Source organism: Schistocerca americana, chromosome 6, assembly GCF_021461395.2.
Source record: "Schistocerca americana isolate TAMUIC-IGC-003095 chromosome 6, iqSchAmer2.1, whole genome shotgun sequence".
Lineage (NCBI taxonomy): Eukaryota > Metazoa > Arthropoda > Insecta > Orthoptera > Acrididae > Schistocerca > Schistocerca americana.
In genome coordinates, this window is record NC_060124.1 from 420,800,018 (window position 1) to 420,820,141 (window position 20,124).

General features: G+C 42.0%; 1 non-coding gene across 1 annotated transcript; it reads left to right on the top strand.

Annotated features, from left to right (window-relative positions):
* Positions 1–19,446: 19,446 nt before the first annotated feature.
* On the top strand, positions 19,447–19,521 carry Trnas-uga. Its single transcript has one exon. It is a non-coding gene; the product is annotated as a tRNA-Ser (tRNA).
* Positions 19,522–20,124: the final 603 nt, after the last annotated feature.

Here is a 20,124-nt window from a genome sequence, read left to right on the forward strand (position 1 = left end):
TTTCCGAAATGGCCCTTCAGCAGCTGCTTAACTGGATTTGCAATGTGCGGAGATGAGCCATCTTTCACAAAAATGATCTCATCCACACATCCGCGTTGCTGGAGAGCTCCAACAACGTGGTTACGCAAAAGGACCAGAAGCACCTGTCCGTTCGAAAAAATATCGCCCTATGATAAATGATGTCGTTCACCTGCACCACAAAGTGGCCTTTTCAGGATGAAATGGTACTGGCTGATTTGGGTGCGGATTTTTCGTTGTCCATATGCGACAGTTCTGTGTATTGACATGTCCTGTCGGAAGTAAGTGGGTTTCCACAAAATCTTCCTCGACCAATCATTGTCCACTCCCATGCGAGCAAGAAATTCTAATGCAAAGGTCTCTCTTGCCGGCAGGTCAACAGGAAGCAACTCGTGCTCGTGGGTAATATTGGTAATATTGAATGAATAGCAAAGAAGGATGTTTCGTTGGATTTTACGCACTGTGCTCACGGGTATGTCCAACGTTGGGGCAATTCTCCGTGCACTACACTTCTGCACACCACCACTAGGCTCCTCCCACATTGCTGCGGCCACTGCTTCCACTGACGTCGAATCAATTCGTTTTCTCCCTCTACCAGGCTGCGCACCAAAATAACCCATCTTTTAGAGTTTCCGAATGATTTTCTCCAGACCGACGGTAGTCATCGGGTAACGAATTTTTTCAAACCCTTCAGTGTCCGGAACTTCTGCATAGCGACGTGTGCGCAGTCATCATCCTTGTAATACAGCTTTACCAGCAGAAAGGAGGAAAAGCCTTTTTTTACGTTTATTGAATATCGATTCCCCCCCGAAGGGGCGGGCTGGCAGCAGCTTAGTATGCCGCTCTTCAGCGTACAGAATTTGTTTTAAAAAGATGAAGATAATAAATAATAAAAACAGGCGATAAAATCAAAGACTTAAATGGTAACATGGCGGAAAATCGTGGAACTTAAAACGTAGAACAAAGGGATGATGATGCTAATAAAATACTGTACATATGAAGCAGACAAACAAAATAATAGACAGACAATTAAAAACTATGGCGACAGTCTGGTTTCTGTTCGCAAGAGACATAAAATTCACACCCAGCGACAACATTTCTGTTCGCAACACTTTGGAAAGACGAACAACACTGAATATTCACTTGAACACTGCACTAAAAAGTTGGCAAATATGACATACCACAGCCGAGGGCAGAAGGGGGAAACCTGGACAGATAATGGGAAAGAAAAAGAGGGGAAGGAGAGGAAAAAGGAAGGGTGGGATGGGGGGAAAGGAGCCGATGCAGGACGAAGACCCGTAAGAGGGGGGCGGGGGGTGCTGGGCAGACGTGACAGGGAGTTGGGAAAGGCAGAGGAGGGGAAGACAAAAGGACTCGGGGTGGGGGAGGGAGAAGGGAGGCAGGGAGAGGTTAGGCGGGGAGAAAACGGAATGGAAGGGGAGGGAAGAGGGAGCCCTTGGAAAGGACAAAGAGGGGGGGGTGAGGATCAGAGTAGATAGGAGGGATAAATGGAGGGAGAGAGGGCATCATCCGGGAGGGGGAGTTGATGGGAGCCACCTTGGGAACGGAGATGTAGAGATGGAGGGTAAGGGGGACACAACAGTGAAGATGTGGTAGAGGACGGGGATGGGAGAGGAGAGCAGCAATCAGGGGTTGAGAGGGATCGAGGTGGGGGGAGGTGTAAAGTATGCGGATATGTTTGAGTAATAGGAGCAGATGGGGGAAAGGAATGAGGTCATAGAGGATCCACGTGGGAAATGGGGGGTGTATACAGAAGGCGAGGCAGAGTGCATGGCGCTCGAGGATCCGGAGGGGCTTATAGAATTTGGGGGGTGGGGGCGGGTATCCTGGCGGGACTGGCATAACAGAGGATGGGCTGCATTAAGGATATATAGGTGTGGAGGATGGCAGAGGGGTGCAACCCGCATGTCCGGCCAGAGAGGAGTTTGAATAGTCGGAGGCGGTTGTAGGCTTTGGATTGGATGGAGCAGAGATGAGGGATCCAGGTGAGGTGACGGTCAAATGTGAGGCCAAGCTGGGTGAGGGTGGGGAGAGGGGGACAGGACGGGCGCAGATGGTAAGGGAGAAATCCAGGAGCCAGAAGGAGCGAGTGGTACGATTTTCGATGATTGCCAGGGTCTTGGAAGGATTGATTTTCAGGAGCCACTGGTTGCACCATGCAACAAAAAGGTAAAGGTGATTCTGGAGAAGGCGTTGGAACCGTCGGGGCGTAAGAGCGAGGGCAAGGAATGTGGTGTCATCGGCATACTACAAGAGGTAGGTGTACTGGTTGAGGAGGGGGGGGGGGGGTCGTGCGCATGACAGGTGTTTTCATTTTTGTATTCTGACAGATACAACACCATCTATTGATCAATTTTCACACTATTTTTTTTCTTCTGCCCTTGTCCGACGATATTCCCTTGCAATTTGTCGTCATTCTGGTCAGTGGTGTTATTTCTACAGCGTTTTGAAAGTTTGACTTTAATCATAATCACCCTGCATATGCAAGTATATCACGAACTACGCAATCTGCACACCAATCAATACCTCAATAAAGAAAAGAGCTCTCTCCGCGTGATGCTGTGGCTCGCTGCGTGGGCAGTGTGGGTGGCGCGGTATTGGGTTTAAAAGAGAACGGTTTAAAAAATCGACTGGACAGGAGCGGCCATAGGGCAAAATCGTTTTGTGGAACTTAAAAGTGGTGTGTTGGCTACAGCTCTTCATAAAACTAAACTGGAACTAAAGCCTTATTATTATAGGGTTTCCGATTCTGACTTCAGTGCTGCATGTGGAATGGTTCTCGGTTACCACGGCGGGCATGGAGTTATGCAAGAGCATTTTCTACTTCATTTATTGACCGGTGATTCCATACATCAATACAGTGGTCGCTGCTACGATGTGGACAGTGTGTGGCTTTCATATATAGGAGGCGCCAGAGCCCTTGCTCGGCAGCTATAGTAGGAGTTACGAACGACAGAGGGCGAGTCTAGCCTTCTTCTGCGCATCTACATCACGCATTCTCCAAAAGCCAGTGGGCGTTCAGTAATATTCCGAGCGCTCTGCTGTGAATGTCTCAACCAAAGCTAACATTAACCTCTTCACTTCCGAGATAGAAAAAGAAATGTAAAAAAGTTCGCAAGGATTTGTATAACAGCCATGGTCTCCAACCATGCCTGTCTACAGCAAAACTGCGTATTTTCATTCACCTTTCTTCTCTAAAACATCTCATCCATCATATATATATATATATATATATATGTCATTTGAAATCGTAAACCGTATCTGCTAATCCGCACAGAAAATATGATTCTTAGTGTCAGTATTTTTGAAATATGTGATTTCCTTTACAAGTTTTGTTGTTCAAACAACAGAAGTAATGACATCTTCAACTTTTGTACTTCAAATGGCTCTGAGCACTATGGGACTTAACATCTGAGGTCATCAGTCCCCTAGAACTTAGAACTACTTAAACCTAACTGAGGACATCACACACATCCATGCCCGAGGCAGGATTCGAACCTGCGACAATAGCAGTCGCGCTGTTCCAAACTGAAGCGCCTAGAAACGCTCGGCCACCACGTCCGGCAATGTTCAAATGTGTGTGAAATCTTATGGGACTTAACTGCTAAGGTCATCGGTCCCTAAGCTTACACACTACTTAACCTAAATTATCCTAAGGACAAACACACACACCCATGCCCGAGGGAGGACTCGAACCTCCGCCGAGAGCAGCTGCACAGTCCATGACTGCAGCGCCCTAGACCGCTCGGCAAATCCCGCGGGCCAACTTTTGTAGTCCTGTCTTCCTCACTTGCGTGTAATATTACGGTATATTGATAATTTTTACTTATGGACCGTCATCCTACAAACATGGAACAAGAAATGAAAATAATGAGAATAAGCGACCATGACAAACATCTTATACAAACGCAAGAAAACTTCCACATCCAGAAAGCCATAGCAGAAAACAAACATGTGATAAATGAACAAACACACATCGGCACAGGCTCCCTACTACACTTAATAAAGGAAATCATAAGATGAAACAAAAAAACTCTTCCCCCATCACCTTCTGGACACACACACACACACACACACACACACACAGCCCACAAAGAAAGTATCACACCAAAATACACACACACACACACACACACACACACACACACACATACACAAGCTGAGCCCACACATATACCAAAACATACACACACACAAACATACACAAACGCACACACAAATGCATAAACGAACAGAACACAGATAATTCAATAATTACACTCTAAAGTTTGGCAATAACATTCGATCTTTGGCAAAAACATTTGACAGTCGGCAACAGAAACCAAAACACTGCATTGAAACAAGAGTTCACTTCATAGTGCAGTGGAATGTGGGAAAAAAACCGCAAATTGGCATTCATAAGAAGAAGAACAACACCAAAAATGCAACAGGAGCGTAATATGTAAGAAATTATCCACGCAATCTGTAAGTACAGTTCAAAACACTACTACTTAACAGGAAATACCAACCACCAGAACTGTTTATAACCTATAAGTACAGTGACAAAAATGTAAATTAAATAGCAAACATATGTACATATTCCAGGCCACTGATGATGCCTCACAGAAAATAAAGGCGAAACGCGTATGGCACTAAAATTGTGGTTTATTCAGTTGCTGTCAGACGATCCATAAGTAAAAATTATCAATATACCGTAACAGAAGTAATATCTGGCGTTCCCCAAGGAAGTGTTATAGGCCCTCTATTGTTCCTGATATATATTAACGACATAGGAGACAATATGAGTAGCCGTCTTATATTGTTTGCAGATGATGCTGTCATTTACCGTCTTGTAAAGTCATCAGATGATCCAAACGACTTGCAAAATGATTTAGATAACATATCTGTATGGTACGGAAAGTGGCAATTGACTCTGAATAGAGAAAAGTGTGTCGTTATTACATGAGCACCAAAAGAAATCAGCTAAATTTCGATTACATGATAAGTCACACAAATCTGAGGGCTGTAAATTCAACTGAATACTTAGGGATTACATTACAAATAACCTAAATTGGAAAGATCACATAGATAATATTGTGGGTAGAGCAAACCAAAGACTGAGATTCATTGGCAGAACACTTAGAAGGTGCAACAGGTCTACCTAAGAGACTGCTTACACCACGCTTGTCCGCCATATTCTGGAGTATTGATGTGCGGTGTGGGATCCGTATCAGGTGGGACTGACGGATGACATCGAGAAAGTACAAAGAAGGGCGGCTCGTTTTGTATTATCGCGAAATAGGGGAGATAGTGTCACAGACATGATACGTGAAATGGAGTGGCAATCATTAAAACAAAAGCGTTTTTCGTTGCGACGGGATCTTCTCATGAAATTTAAATCGCCAGTTTTCTCCTCCGATGGCGAAAATATTCTGTTGGCACCCACCTACATAGGGAGAAATGATCATCACAATAAAATAATCACAATAAAATAAGAGAAATCAGGGCTCGCATAGGAGACCTCGCCCTGGCGAAAACCATTGAAAGTCCTGAACCATCAGCAATAGCTGTCGGCGTGCAGACGGACGGCTTTTTCCCGCGTGCCGTTCGAGAGTGGAACGGTAGAGAGCCAGCATGAAAGTGGTTCATTGAACTCTCTGCCAGGGACTTAACTGTGAACGGCAGAGTAATCACGTAGATGTAGATGCTCTAAAACAACTTCACAAAACCAACAAAATAATGGTCATACAGTAATTTCTGACAAGTAATGACTCTCTAATGCCAGTGAATAAACCTTAACTTTCTTATTGTTTACTAGCCAGTTTCATTAAGCTCAATGGGACAATCTTCATTCAAAAACAAGAATTCTTCGTCTTACGAATCAGATGATTCTGCATTGATATCACGGAGAAGGGCTTCTAACTACCAAGCACTTAATATTTCATGTATTTCTGTAAAGAGTAATTTCAGTATTGCATTATCAAAGGCCAAATAGAAATTAGGAAATACACATTATGATCCGAGGTCCACGTTCGAGGGCCTTCAGAAAATAGATTGTTTCATAGTAATGAACAAATTTATACAAATTTGAACTAATTCTCGTCATCTAAAAAAGTTTGCGAATGTTAGGTAAATAACGCAGATTCTCAGTCTAATATTTAGGCATAATAATAATTTACACACCATTTAGATTTGTGGATATAACCATTTTCTGGGTGCGGCCCGTGCTAGGTGCCGTGCCCTGGTTTAAGAATTAAGAACTAGAAGGTTCACATCACGCACTATCAGTCTACAAGCTGAAAAATACTTCTATTCAGGGAGAAAACAAATGGTGTTGCACATCGGTGGACTGAGGGAACGAAGAGGTTAAACATCATCGTAGCGGGTTATTTAGTGACCATTTTTCCATTTGTTGAGAGTTGTTATCGCTGATGGTGGTGGTAAATAACAAGCTCGACATAAGCGAGCGAGAGACATAACCTGCAACGTGCACGCTTTCTTCAAGAGCAATGCACGTGTATTTGGAACAGCCTCGAAGTGTGTGAACCACCATTATCCGTGAATCGGACTATAGGGCGTCATCTTATCTTTGCAAGGCTAGGCGGTTCATCTGGTGTCCATCGCATGCAGTCCATGGCGGTGCGTGGTAAATGCGCAAATTCTCAGGTTTGGACTTGGGAACCTCGCAGTCCAAATGGTGTGTCAAATGGTGTGCGGCCACTGAGAGACCTCGCCCTGGCGAAAACCATTGAAAGTCCTGAACCATCAGCAATAGCTGTCGGCGTGCAGACGGACGGCTTCGGCAGGAAGACACTGCTGCTCATTGTGTGTATACTCGGCCGATGACTGTTCAGGAGATGGCACCAGATGAATTCAGGAAGCCGAATAATTTTACCAGCTGAGTCAGGATATTCTTACTCCTTCTAGAGAGGAGGGTGGCTCCCGTTACGTACTCGGATGTGGAAACACCGCGCTGAGCTGCACCATATGAAGGGTGACACAGAATAACGGGAATGTTTGAGCTGAGTAGTGGCAGCCAAGGGCAGGTGGCAACACTGTGAGTTCGTGACAGTTAGCGAGTAAACAGTCCGCCATTTTAGTAAGCATGGAGCAGTGGAACGGACAAAAGCGTGCGTTAGCCATAAAAGTGTTATATAAAAACGATGATAGTTTGGTAGCAGCGCAGAGGGAGTTTCGACGTGTTTACAATTTAGGACGTCATGATGCCGTTCCGTCGAAAAACGCGATAAAATGTTGGATTAATAACTTTGAAGAGACTGGATCTGCCCTCAAGAAGAAACTAACAGGACGACCAAGAAGTGTGCGTTCTCCAGCGAACATTGATGTTGTACGCGAGTCTGTGTTACGGAGCCCACGGTGTTCAATTCGTAAGCAAGCACCAGTGGTTGTAATGTCCTGAGAGAGTGTTCGCAGAATTCTTCATCTTGATTTAAAATTGCATCCGTACAAACTACAGATGGTGCAACAATTGAAGGACAACGATTACCGGTTACGATTAGGATTCTATCAAGAAATGATAACAAAAATAAACAATGATGATCAATTTCTAAACAAGTTGTGGATGTAAGATGAGGAATATTTTTATCTCACAGGTTACATGAATAAACAGAACTATCTTTACTGGGCAAACACAAATCCTAATGACGTTCATGAGCGCCCTTTCGACGCTAGTAAAGTGACAGTATGGCGTGGTGTTTCATCACATGGGATTATCGAACCGTAGTTTTTCGCAAATGAACGTGGAAATACATTAACTGTCAACGCCGATTGCGTGGAGATGTTACGAACTATCGTTACACCTGCACTGAACAATTTTCGAAACGTTCAAGAAGCCTGGTTTCAACAGGACGGAGTGACATCACACACTGCACATCAATCAATAGCATATGTGCGAGAATTGTTTGTCACCGTGTGATCTCACGATTAAGTAACATTCCTCGGTCCCCTAGATTGCCAGATTTATCCGTTTGTGATTTTTTCTTGTGGGGCTACCGCAAGAGCAAAGTCTACACGACTCGACCAAAAACAATGGATGAGTTAAAACAGAGAATTGGGGATGCAATTCACAGTGTCCAGCTGAGATGTTGCAGTGGTAAATGTGGAATCTCAACAGCAGAGGTCACCTAAGGGACTTAATTTATAAAAAATTTATTAATGCCATAATGTTTCGTAAATGGTAAAGTCGTAAGGTTTCCATTACTAAGAACGTAATTTCTTTCCTTCATCACTTCTAGTTTTATTGGATTGTGCAAATGTTCCCATTTTCCTGTTTCACTCTGTACTGTAGCAATACGGCACTCCACCGATGGCTGGACGCTGCGTCGCTGGTTTTCCGGAAGTCCGACGGCAGTTTGCACCGGCGTAATTGTAGCGCACAGTCGTAGAAATGCAGCCTAATACAAGACTACACTTCTTTCTCGCCTGCTAACGCCCAAAGTGACTTACCTGTCCGGCCCTCCACTTTCAAATTACTCCCTAACATAGCTCTTCTGACTCCCTATGTCCATCTTATTTTCGGTTGAAAGTTTATCTCTAGCCTACTTAAACCCCGAATCAGGTGTCTGATAAGAAGGACAGGATCAATACTATCATTAATGTTGACAGGAAGAGAAGTTTTATACAGTTGTTGGTTATTAATGAACTCATGAGCTTAATTAACTTACCTTTTTATATTACATTAATATGTATGAAGCACATTAGTTTTTGATACTAAGGGTGGTAGAATGAAATTTTCACTCTACATCCGAGTGGGCGCTGATATGAAACTTCTTGGCAGATTAAAACTGTGTGACAGACCGAGACTCGAACTCGGGACCTTTGCCTTTCGCGGGCAAGTGCTCTAGCAACTGAGCTACCCATGCACGACTCACGCCCCATCCTCAAAGCTTTAAGTCCGCCTGTACCTCGCCTCCTACCTTCCAAACTTCACAGAAGCTCTCCTGCGAACCTTGCAGAACTAGCACTCCTGGAAGAAAGGATATTGCGGAGACATGGCTTAGCCACAGCCTGAGGGTTGTTTCTAGAATGAAATCAGCGCACACTCAGTGGTAGAGTGAAAATTTCATTCTGGAAACATCCCCTAGGCTGTGGCTAAGCCATGTCTGCGCAATATCCTTTCTTCCAGGAGTGCTGGTTCTGCAAGTTTCGCAGGAGAGCTTCTGTGAAGTTTGGAAGGTAGGAGGCGAGGTACTGGCGGAATTAAAGCTGTGAGGACGGAGCTTGAATCGTGCTTAGGCAGCTCAGTTGGTAGAGCACTTACCCGCGAAAGGCAAAGGTCCCGAGTTCGAGTCTCGGTCCGGCACACAGTTTTAATCTGCCAGGAAGTTTCTAAGGGTGGTAGTTTAATTCTGTCATGTGAAATGTATTAATGGGGGTAATTTTTTATTTCCTTTTTTCACTCTATCAAGGTAATCCTTTAATCAGGCACTCCTTCCTCTGTTAGTTGGAAGCCATTGCATTATGTTGTTAGGCCATCTGTGCTCACACAAACGGAGTACATGCCCACAACATGTCAACCGTTCTGTTTCGATTATATTCGTGACCGTGGTGCCCTGGTGCACTCTCTCATATATCCCTTCACTATAAAATTTATCCTTTAGTGTCAGCCTACAGCAACATCTCCAGAATACCACCTGCTTTGACAAACAGATCCTCTTAGTTCCATTTTTTCTGCTGCGTACGTACTACACTTTCTGCAATAGTTCTGAACAGCTTATTTTTCGTTTCTGAACTGTGCCCTCCATAAAACTCTATTTCACGTTTTCGTTGATTGTCGACCTTGGACAATGTGTCTCGTGATTCACAAAACTGTCCAAAAACTGCCTCCAGATCGCTTTCCTTTATTTTCACACGTTCGGTTTCGGTCCAGCTGGTCATCTTAAATTAAAATTGGTTCAACTTACAAATAGCTTAAAATTTACAATTAGAAGTTTCAAAATCAATAAAAGTTACAGTATAACAATTATACAACAAGCCATTTGTTACAGTTGCGGAGTACCCAGTTGAATATGAAACTGGAAGTTCACTTTCACAAGTAACCGTATGTCAGACTGCTGCGGCTATATACTTTTTTTTTAGGAAACAGCATTGGAAAGCTCTCGCTATCTGTAAAGAGCGGGCTGATGTATTTCATGAAAATACTCCTAAGTATAGGATGAAATACTGATGTGAAATGTAACAGTATTAAAATATTTTAACAGAAATTTATTAAACAACTACAAAAAATTATTTTTTAATAAGGGCCGTAATTGCTGTAAAGTCTGTAGCTCAGAAATACTTTTCACGGACAGATTTAGCTTATAAAAGACCTTCCTAAATGTAACGTATGAGAAGAATAATATTATTAAAAACGTTAAGAGAGCTTTCAAACTTCTAGAAATATCATCTCTTCCCTCCATTTCGTGACCGTAAAGAAGCTCAAAAGTGCTCTCTATGGACTGAAATAACAATAAATACAAAAATGTTCCTAGGAACAAAACATAAAATATAAACCGAGGGTTTGATATAATTAAAAACTTTAGATAATTCCGTAAATATCTTGTCTTCTTATTATCGATCGATCGTAGAGTTTCTACTGCGCTAGACTGGAGTCACCCTCAGGTTTCGTCGGCCGTGACCAGTTCGCCGCAGCAGCTAATATTTGGCATGTTTTGCTCATTAAGTAATTTCTCTCAGTCTTTAATTTGGCGGGCATAAATTCCAACTCTTTCAGCACATTCGAATGTAAGTTTACAGATCTCTGTGTAGGACTTCCATTTGTTCTCTTATGTGATAATTCCTTGCTTGCTGTCTCTTAGATGGGCTCCTAATGCTGTCAGGGTACTTTGACTACAGTGTTCATTGTATCGAATTTCGAAATTTCGTACATTTAATCTTGCACACCCCGGTGGGGTGGCACGGTGATGGTTTTTGAAGAACTCTGCAATTCTCTCCGACACATGCCCTTTGTATCTCAAAGCGACGAATTTCCTCTTAACTTTAATTTTGTTAATTTCCTCAGTTATAATGTCAAACGTTTTTAATTTTAGGAAAGATATCCATAAAATCTCGGGTCCGATACCGATTAGCTGTAGCTAGTTCTTTAATAATATATAATTCTCCTTGTAATTTCTCTTCCCTGAGGGGCAGTCTCAGGGCTCTGTTGCACATTGCATGAAATCACGTTCTTTATGTTGGATGCGTGAAGTGAGGTGGCTCCTATAATATTATCTGAGGAAGTGTCGTTTCTAAAGACGCCGAAAGCGTACCTTCCTCCCACGCTTCTTGCAGTCAAACATAGAATTTAATTGCTCCATTGTCCCCCATTTTTAATGTGAAGCGCCGGCCGAAGTGGCCGTGCGGTTCTAGGCGCTGCAGTCTGGAACCGCGAGACCGCTACGGTCGCAGGTTCGAATCCTGCCTCGGGTATGGATGTGTGTGATGTCCTTAGGTTAGTTAGGTTTAACTAGTTCTAAGTTCTCGGGGACTAATGACCTCAGCAGTTGAGTCCCATAGTGCTCAGAGCCATTTGAACCAGTTAATGTGAAGCGCATTTTTGGATGTTCCTCGTTTAATATTCCCGTTATTTCCCTTACATCCTTCCTCCCTTTAAGCAACAGAATAGAGTCACCAAGTTGTCAAACTGAGATACTGTTGTTCGACGTTATTACAACCGGTTGTTTTCTATTCTTGATGGAGAGCTTGATATAGATTTTTTTTTCCTGAGGAAAAACGATTACCTTTATCAGAGCACAAACTATCGCAGATGAATCGATTTTCTGAAAATCCTGATTAATTATGTCAAGAATTCTTGAACGATGTGGAATCTGTACTACATCGCGCTTTTCGCTTTTGCTTCGCGAGATATTAGTGACATGAAGAAACCGTACCTGTGAAAACGATGTGATTAGGACAAAGTCACGTGTACTTCGCGAATCGATGAAGACAGCATCCCGTTGTCTTGGGCTTGGGAAGAGTACACATATCGCAGTTTGTTCTGTATACTCATTAAAAGAGACTCGTAACCATAGAATTTTCCAGTATGTAATTTCCTTTTTTCTATGGATAACGAATACAAAGCAACAAGAAGCACAGAAATTGAGAGTTGACTGTGGCTGCAATAGTTGCAAAACGCACAGATCTCTTTTTAGGCACCCGCTACGCTTGATGTTGCTATGAAGTACAATGTTTGTGTTGTAGACGATGACAGAAAAGGAGAGGACGGAATCCAATATCTGCCCACAGGCCACTCCTGTGGAATTACGGCCTAGCTCCACGCCTCCTTCCCACGGACAAATCGTCTTCAATAATATAGTGTCTCTTCAGCACATATAAGAATACCACCAGGACAAATGTTAAACCGTGGTCACTAACAATTTTTATCTTTACTTTTACAGCCCTTGCTACTCAAACAATTGCACAGCTGTAACTTCCACACCAGAATTCGAACCATCTATCTCCTAGTCAAGTTAGTAGCTTTAGCGTTATTCGCTATGGAGAGTTACATTTATAACTTCCGTGTATTTCCTTTCGTAAAAGACAGCAGCGGAGTTTCCATTTTTTTAGAGTTCCGTGCCTCAAATCGTAAAAATGGAACCCTTGTATGACTTTTGTTCCTCGGCCTGTCCGACTATTAAGACCCCTTTTACTCAGAAACGTGAAGAGGCATCAATCTGGTCATAAATACTAAGGTTAGCTATTCTTTGGTGGTCTAAAACATTTAAGCAGTCAGTGCAGTCAAAAGGTACGGCCATTTACCTCACATATTGTGCTACTTGCAACCTCCGTCATCAAAACCCAAAAGACCTACTTATAAAGATAATGGAGTTCTTACGCAACACTCTGAAAGCGAGACTTACTCGCACATGTGCGATTTTTGCACAACAAATAAGCAGTAACGAACTACCTACAAACGGGTCCGAGAAATGATTGTTCGAGTACAGATGGAGGAACGTGTTACAAGCATAAATGTATCATGTCTTGTATATGTGCTGACCAACTGAGACGAAACAATACCGGAAGAACCTACCTCCACTTAATAGTGAGGTTAGGAACTAGCTTAGACAAAAAGTCATAGTTGCCCTTTCGAAAATACTAAAGTTGCCACAGAATCTCTCTATAAATATATAAAACACTATATCAGCACCACTGGCCAACGATGTTGTTCAAACAAAATACAGTCTCTATGTCCCAGTATTAAGAAATCAGTCGTTTGTAAAAAAGGCAAGTCATTTTTCTATCAGTTTTTTGTTTTGGTTTCGAAAGTCATTTTCTCTTTTTACTTAACTCTGCGACCTGCAACCCGATCATGCGATACTATGAATCGTGCACGGCGTATGACACAAAAAGTGCAGCCAAGCACCCAAAACTGATTCCAGAAGCTGTTTGACAATTTTATCGCCGTGATTTTTATATGCTGGAATCAAACATTAAGGCTGTTACTTACAAAGGTTTACTTTTGTAATAAAATACAGTCATATGCATAAAAGCTCGCAAGTTTTGATTTAATTTGAATATTCTTATGTGTTTACTGCAAGAAAAAGATATTCTTTGAAAACGATTCGTTGACAGGCAAAATGAGGGAAATAAATGCCTTTACTTAGCTTCTGAGACTATGGTTCTGTAGTGGTTTGTATAAAATTCGCACGTGTTTTCATTCATATGAGGTTACACATGTTCTAAAATCAAACAAATGCTAAATGTCTATCCATACAAATATAAAAATACCGTCGAACACTGCATCGTCAAGGAAGTTTCTTTTTACAGTAGCTCTTCATACTGTTTCAATTTAAAAAGCGAAATATGTAGTTCAGCAGCAGTCACTGCATGCGCTGTAACTTCATGCAATGCTTGGTCTCTTGTGACCTCGCTGTACATGTAAAATGGATGCTATCCACATGTTCTCCTCTATACGCCTGACTGAACCTGTTGCATGGACATTTCCGCTGTGTCTGATATTCAAGTCTGCTCTGGTCGAAGTACAGAATCGCTAATGAATATTTTAGTAAGTCACTGCCGATCACGTGACTCTGAAACAGTCTGACGGCTACGTAGATGTCAATCCATCCTGGTTACGGGAAACTCGGTTTAGCGCAGCCTTAACGTGTTTGGCTCAGTATGTAAGTAATGAATGAGTTTTGTCGATGTTAACCTGATATTGGGTGCCATTTTGACTGCGGTTACCACAGCAGCTATAACACATTGTGGCCCTGTCCTTCGTTAAAATATCCATAAAATTAGAAAGTATGAAGGAAAATTTACTGTTGTGTTCAAAGCAAACTTCAGATTTATGACACGTTTAAATTCTTGAGGAAGTCATTTTTATGTTAATATAGATGGACTAATTACAAGAATTATTCCAACGAGTGTTCTGTAAGTTACTTATTTAGTGGTTGAATTAAATTTACTTAACATTCTGTCAAACAGCGTTGGTCCGTCATCTGGTTCCTTCAGTTTGTTTTACAGGTCACCTCGGATGGCTAATCGTAATTACTTCTACTAATTCGGCGCCAGTTGTGTAATCGAACATTACTGGATGTTCTGTTCTATTTAAGCGTAGCGTGTTATGTTTGTTTACGTTATGCTGAACTACCGTCCGCTGCATAGTAGTCCTTCCTCTGCAATTCTTACTGCATTTCGCTATACTCTTCTCGCGTTGCACCCTTCCTATAGAAAACACCATCGTCCGCAAACAGTGTCGCGGAGTCTCCAACGTTATTCACTTTATTGTTAATATAGAGGGTGTTAGGGGTATAAGTATACACACTTTTATTGACGACTGAGTTCAGGCTAATAATTGAAATTATCAGGAATATTATGTTTTCAGTTTGGTTATTCCCTCTGAGTTCATGTTGTAACAGAAGCCATTAATGCTTATTTCCCCCTGGGCCGCAGATCAGTTGTTAAATTGATGACCGTGGACACAAAACGGTTGGTCTATACTGACAGTTGTAGTCCATTTAGTGATGAAGTCCCTACCGTGCACAAAACACCATGCACACTATTACATGCAGAGAAAGAACAACCAAAACACTGAAATTGGTGAAAATTAAGCTACTAATAACCACAGTGTTTGCACAATATCTACCCCCTGTATATTGCAAACATATTACAAGGAAGTATGCTTCCTTACGGTACTCTCGAAGTTAGTTTCACATCTCCAGACTTTATCACATAGCATCCGTGGTCTAGGGGTATCGTATTAGACAATTTAATGCGAAATCCGCCACTGCTTAAATTTTGGATAAAATTATCAGCAGTGGCTGCCGTAAACGTCCGGCATAAGAAGTGACCCTCATTCTGCCAAAGACGTTGTCAAAAAGAGCGGAGGAGCAGACAGAGGTTCAGAGCACTCTCTTGCCCCTCAGAGTGGGAAACTTCCTCTAAAAGGCTGAAGAATGAGATGTGATCAACGGCATAAGGATGCAAAAGGCAATGGAAACCACTGTCTTAAGACAAATAATGTGCATCCGCAGGACGTGTGCACTGTAAATGACAAAAACGTACTATGATGATTTTTCCAGTGACAAAAGATTCCGGTCTAGCCCCCATTCGGATCTCCGGGAGGGGACGCAAAGGGAAAGGTGACCATGAGAGAAGGAATCGAATAACCAACGAAAAGTTACCGCTTTACGAATCGGGGCGTGGAATGTAAGAAGTTTGAACGTGGTAGGGCAGCTATAAAACCTTAAAAAGTCGCAAACAGAAGATGAAGAGATAGAGAAACTATATGAGGATACTGAACGAGTAATTCAGTACGAAAATGGAAATGAAAATGACCATGGGGGACTGGAATGATGTTGAAGCAGTAGAAGAAAGGGTTACGGGAGGATATTGGGTTGGTACTAGGAATGAAAGAGGAAAAGGACTAATTCAGTTTTGCAATAAATTTCAGCTAGTAACAAAGAAGATTCTATTCAAGAATCATTAGAGAAGGAGGTATACTTGGAAAAGACCTGGAGACACAGAAAGACTTCAGTTAGATTACGTTGTGGTTCGGCGGAGATCCCGAAATCAGATATTGGATTGTAAGACGTACCCAGGAGCAGATATAGACTCACGTCATAATGTACTACTGATGAAGACTAGGATGAAGTTGAAGGGATTAGTCAGGAAGAATGAAAATGCAAAGAAGTGCGATACAGAAGTAATAAGGAATGTAGAGATTCACTTGAAATTCTCTGAGGTTATGGGTACTGCAATAAGGAATAGCTCAGTAGACAGTGCAGCTGAAGAGGAATGGGCATCTCTAAAAAGGGCATTCACAGAAGTTGAAAAGAAAAACATAGGTACAAAGAAGGTAAACACGAAGAAACCATCGGTAACCGATAGAATACTAGTATTTCCGTTGATCGACGAAAGAAGGAAGTACAAAAGCATTCAGGGAAATTCGGGAATAGGGGAATACAACTTACTTAGGAATGATATAACCAAGAAATGTAGGGAGAACTAAGGATAGATAGCGGCATGGTAAATTAGAAGATATCGAAAAAGGAACGATTCTCGGAAGGACTGACTCAGCGTACAGAGAAGTCAAAATAACTTTTCGTAGAATTAAAAGCAAGGGTGACAACACTAAGAATGTAATGGGAATTCTACTGTTAAATGTAGAAGAGAGAGCGGGTAGGTGGAAAGTGTAGAATGAAGGCTTCTATAGAGGGAGGTCGTGTTAACGTCATGGGAAAAGAAATTTGAGTCAACAGGGAAATAAGAAGGCGTCCAGCATTAAAATCAGATTTTAAAAGAACATTTGAGGCCTTAGAATCAAATAAAGCCGGAGGGATAAATAACATTCCGTCGGAATTCATAAAATCATTGGGGAAAGTGGCAACCAACGGTTCAAGTTGTTGTGTAGAATCTGTAAGTATCAGACTTGTGCCGGTTGTTGTGGCAGAACGGTTCTAGGCGTGACCACTACGGTCGCAGGTTCGAATCGTGCCTGGGGCATGGATATGTGTGATGTCCTTAGGTTAGTTAGGTTTAAGTAGTTCTACGTTCTAGGGGACTGATGACCTCAGATGTTAAGTTCCATAGTTCTCAGAGCCATTTGAACCATTTATCAGACTTGTGACATACCATCAGACTTTCCGAATAATATTATGTACACAATTTCGAAGATAGCAAGAGCCCATAATTGTGGGAACTGCCACACAATAATCTTAACAGCTCATGCTTCCAGGATGCCGACAAAAATGATATGCCGAAGAAAAAAAAAAGAAAATTGAGGATCTGTCAGATGACGATAATTTTGCCTTTAGAAAAGCTAAAGGCAGCAGATTGGCATCTCTGATACTGCGGTTGACAATGGAAACAAGATTGAAGGAAAATCAAGTCACAGGCATAGGACTTGTCGACCTGGAAAAAGCGTTGGACAATGTCAATAGCGTAAGATATTCGAAATATTAAGAAAAATATGAGTAAGGAAGAAAGCCAGTTGACGTTGCAGTAACGTGGCACGGCTAAGTAATCTATTTTGTATGAGTGTAGCAGTGTCCTCTCTTGAACGCATCAGCTGTTTATCATGAAATCGGTCGTCAGCTCATTTGATAGAGGACTCTCGAACGGGCTGCAGAACGACCTAGGTTTTCGTTATCTTGCTACAGAGCCTTTGAACGTCTGTGAGAAGAGATGAGCAATAATCATGAGAAGTAGGAACGCTGTAGAAGGGGATGGAATTGAAGACGGAGTTATCAGAGAAAGTAAAATCAGCAGTACGAGTGAGAAAGGAGTTAGATTAATCGGATTCTGCAATTAATTTCATACAGTAATAGCGAATAAACTGTTCAGATACCACAATTACATAATGGCGAGACATAAATATCGAAATCGCATATCGGATTGTAAGCTGCACCCGTGTGCAGTATAGGCTAAATTCACAGCACAGTAACGATGAACCTTAGATGGAAGTATAATCACGGTCTTAAACAAAAGTCACGGCACTAACTGGTGTGAAAGTTGTTACCGTTTAATAGCTGGGGCGACACTAGCGCTCCAAGGGGTAAGAAAGCAGACAGTCACGTGTATCGTAAGGATAACTGTTTTTTAAAATTATTTTCTAGTTAATTAACGAAATAGTAGTTGAATTTTTGCTTTCTGTGCGTTAGGAAATTACTAAGACGCATACATTTTCTTGAAATACATTTAAAAATAGCCGATCACACAAGCTAATTCTTATTTACGAAGAAATAATTACGAATATGGAATACGTGTATATTTGCAGCTTATTCCGATGAAAGCAGGAGAATATAAACACATATGTCATGCATGAGAAGCATATATTTCTGTTGATGTCTGTTGTTATTATCATAGGCACTTTCCATGAGACTCAAAGAATTTTTATGGAGTTTAATGATTTGCCCATTCTTACACTTCACTCAACTTTCAAATACACGAATATTTTTGTAAATGTACTTATTTTTGCTTCAAAAACGAATGTGTTGAAGATTCTTGCCGTTTTTGGGTCAGATTCAGCAACAATTTGTGGCATTGGTTTCTTCTGCTCTGGCAAACAGTTTTACTGCTTTGGACAATTTATAATCACTTCTTTGTGGTTTTCCCTTAAGTTGCAGCTGTGTTGGATTATTTGGTACGTTCAATAATGTGGGTCTTTCATTCAATATAGGTCTACTACGTTCCACATTCACAGGTTTGGTCGAAAGCGTAGCGAACAAAACTCTGTTTTTTTGGGTGGATATATAACGTCTTTCTGCGAAAGATCATATCTTCTGGTATATACCAGCAATTTTTATTGTTATTAAAGGAAAACGACGTTGTACTGTTAAGATGGTCCCCAACCTTTAGACTTCTAAATCCCGCCGCGCCTATCACGTGTTTTGGTCTTCTATCGGTCTCTAGCGCCTCCGCTCCTACAGCGATTCCCGCTAGTACGTGTACAGCTGACAGCCTCCAATGCTTTACCCTCGCAATAACCAATTACAGAGTAATCGAATTTCGTGTATTGGTATGCTTGGACATTCAGCTCCTATTAGGCATTTTATTATTCATCTGTTCTTCTAGTTTCCCAGTTTTGACATGAAAATGACTCTAAGTACTATGGGACTTAATATCTGAGGTCATCAGTCCCCTAGACTTAGAACTACTTAAACGTAGAATGAGATTTTCACTCTGCAGCGGGGTGTGCGCTGATATGAAACTTCCTGGCAGATTAAAACTGTGTGCCGGACCGAGACTCGAACTCGGGACCTTTGCCTTTTAATCTGCCAGGGAGTTTCATATCAGCGCACACCCCGCTGCAGAGTTAAAATCTCATTCTGGAAACATCCCCCAGGCTGTGGCTAAACCATGTCTCCGCATATCCTTTCTTTCAGGAGTCCTAGTTCTGCAAGGTTCGCAGGAGAGCTTCTGTAAAGTTTGGAAGGTCGGAGACGAGGTACTGGCAGAAGTAAAGCTTTGAGGATGGGGGGTGAGTCGTGCTTGGGTAGCTCAGTTGGTAGAGCACTTGCCCGTGAAAGGCAAAGGTCCCGAGTTCGAGTCTCGGTCCGGCACACCGTTTTAATCTGCCAGGAAGTTACTTAAACCTAACTAACCTAAGGACATCACACACTCTTCCATGCCCGAGGCAGGATTCGAAACTGCGACCGTTCTGGACTGAAGCGCCTAGAACCACTCGGTCACAACGGCCGGCAGTTTTGTCATCATATGTGGTGTCTTCTACTAAGTGATGCGTTGATTCTCGGTTTCCACTAGTTGTTATTGGTGAGTATCTAAAGTAATATTTATTTCATTATTAGGTTTATTTTGACTCTTTAGTCCTTGACCTGCATTCAGTTTGAACATGTATGCACGTGTAAGCCCAACAGCTTATTTAAATTATCGCTTCCCAATTTTTAAACTTGCATGATTACTTCTTTATGCGCATTTCTGTCTTTGTAATATCGGGGTTAGTTAATGGGTTGCGTTTCTTATACCGACATTCTGCTGATGTTATCATATTTTATGCTTCTTGCATTACAGTTTAATCATATCTACACTCCTGGAAATTGAAATAAGAACACCGTGAATTCATTGTCCCAGGAAGGGGAAACTTTATTGACACATTCCTGGGGTCAGATACATCACATGATCACAATGACAGAACCACAGGCACAT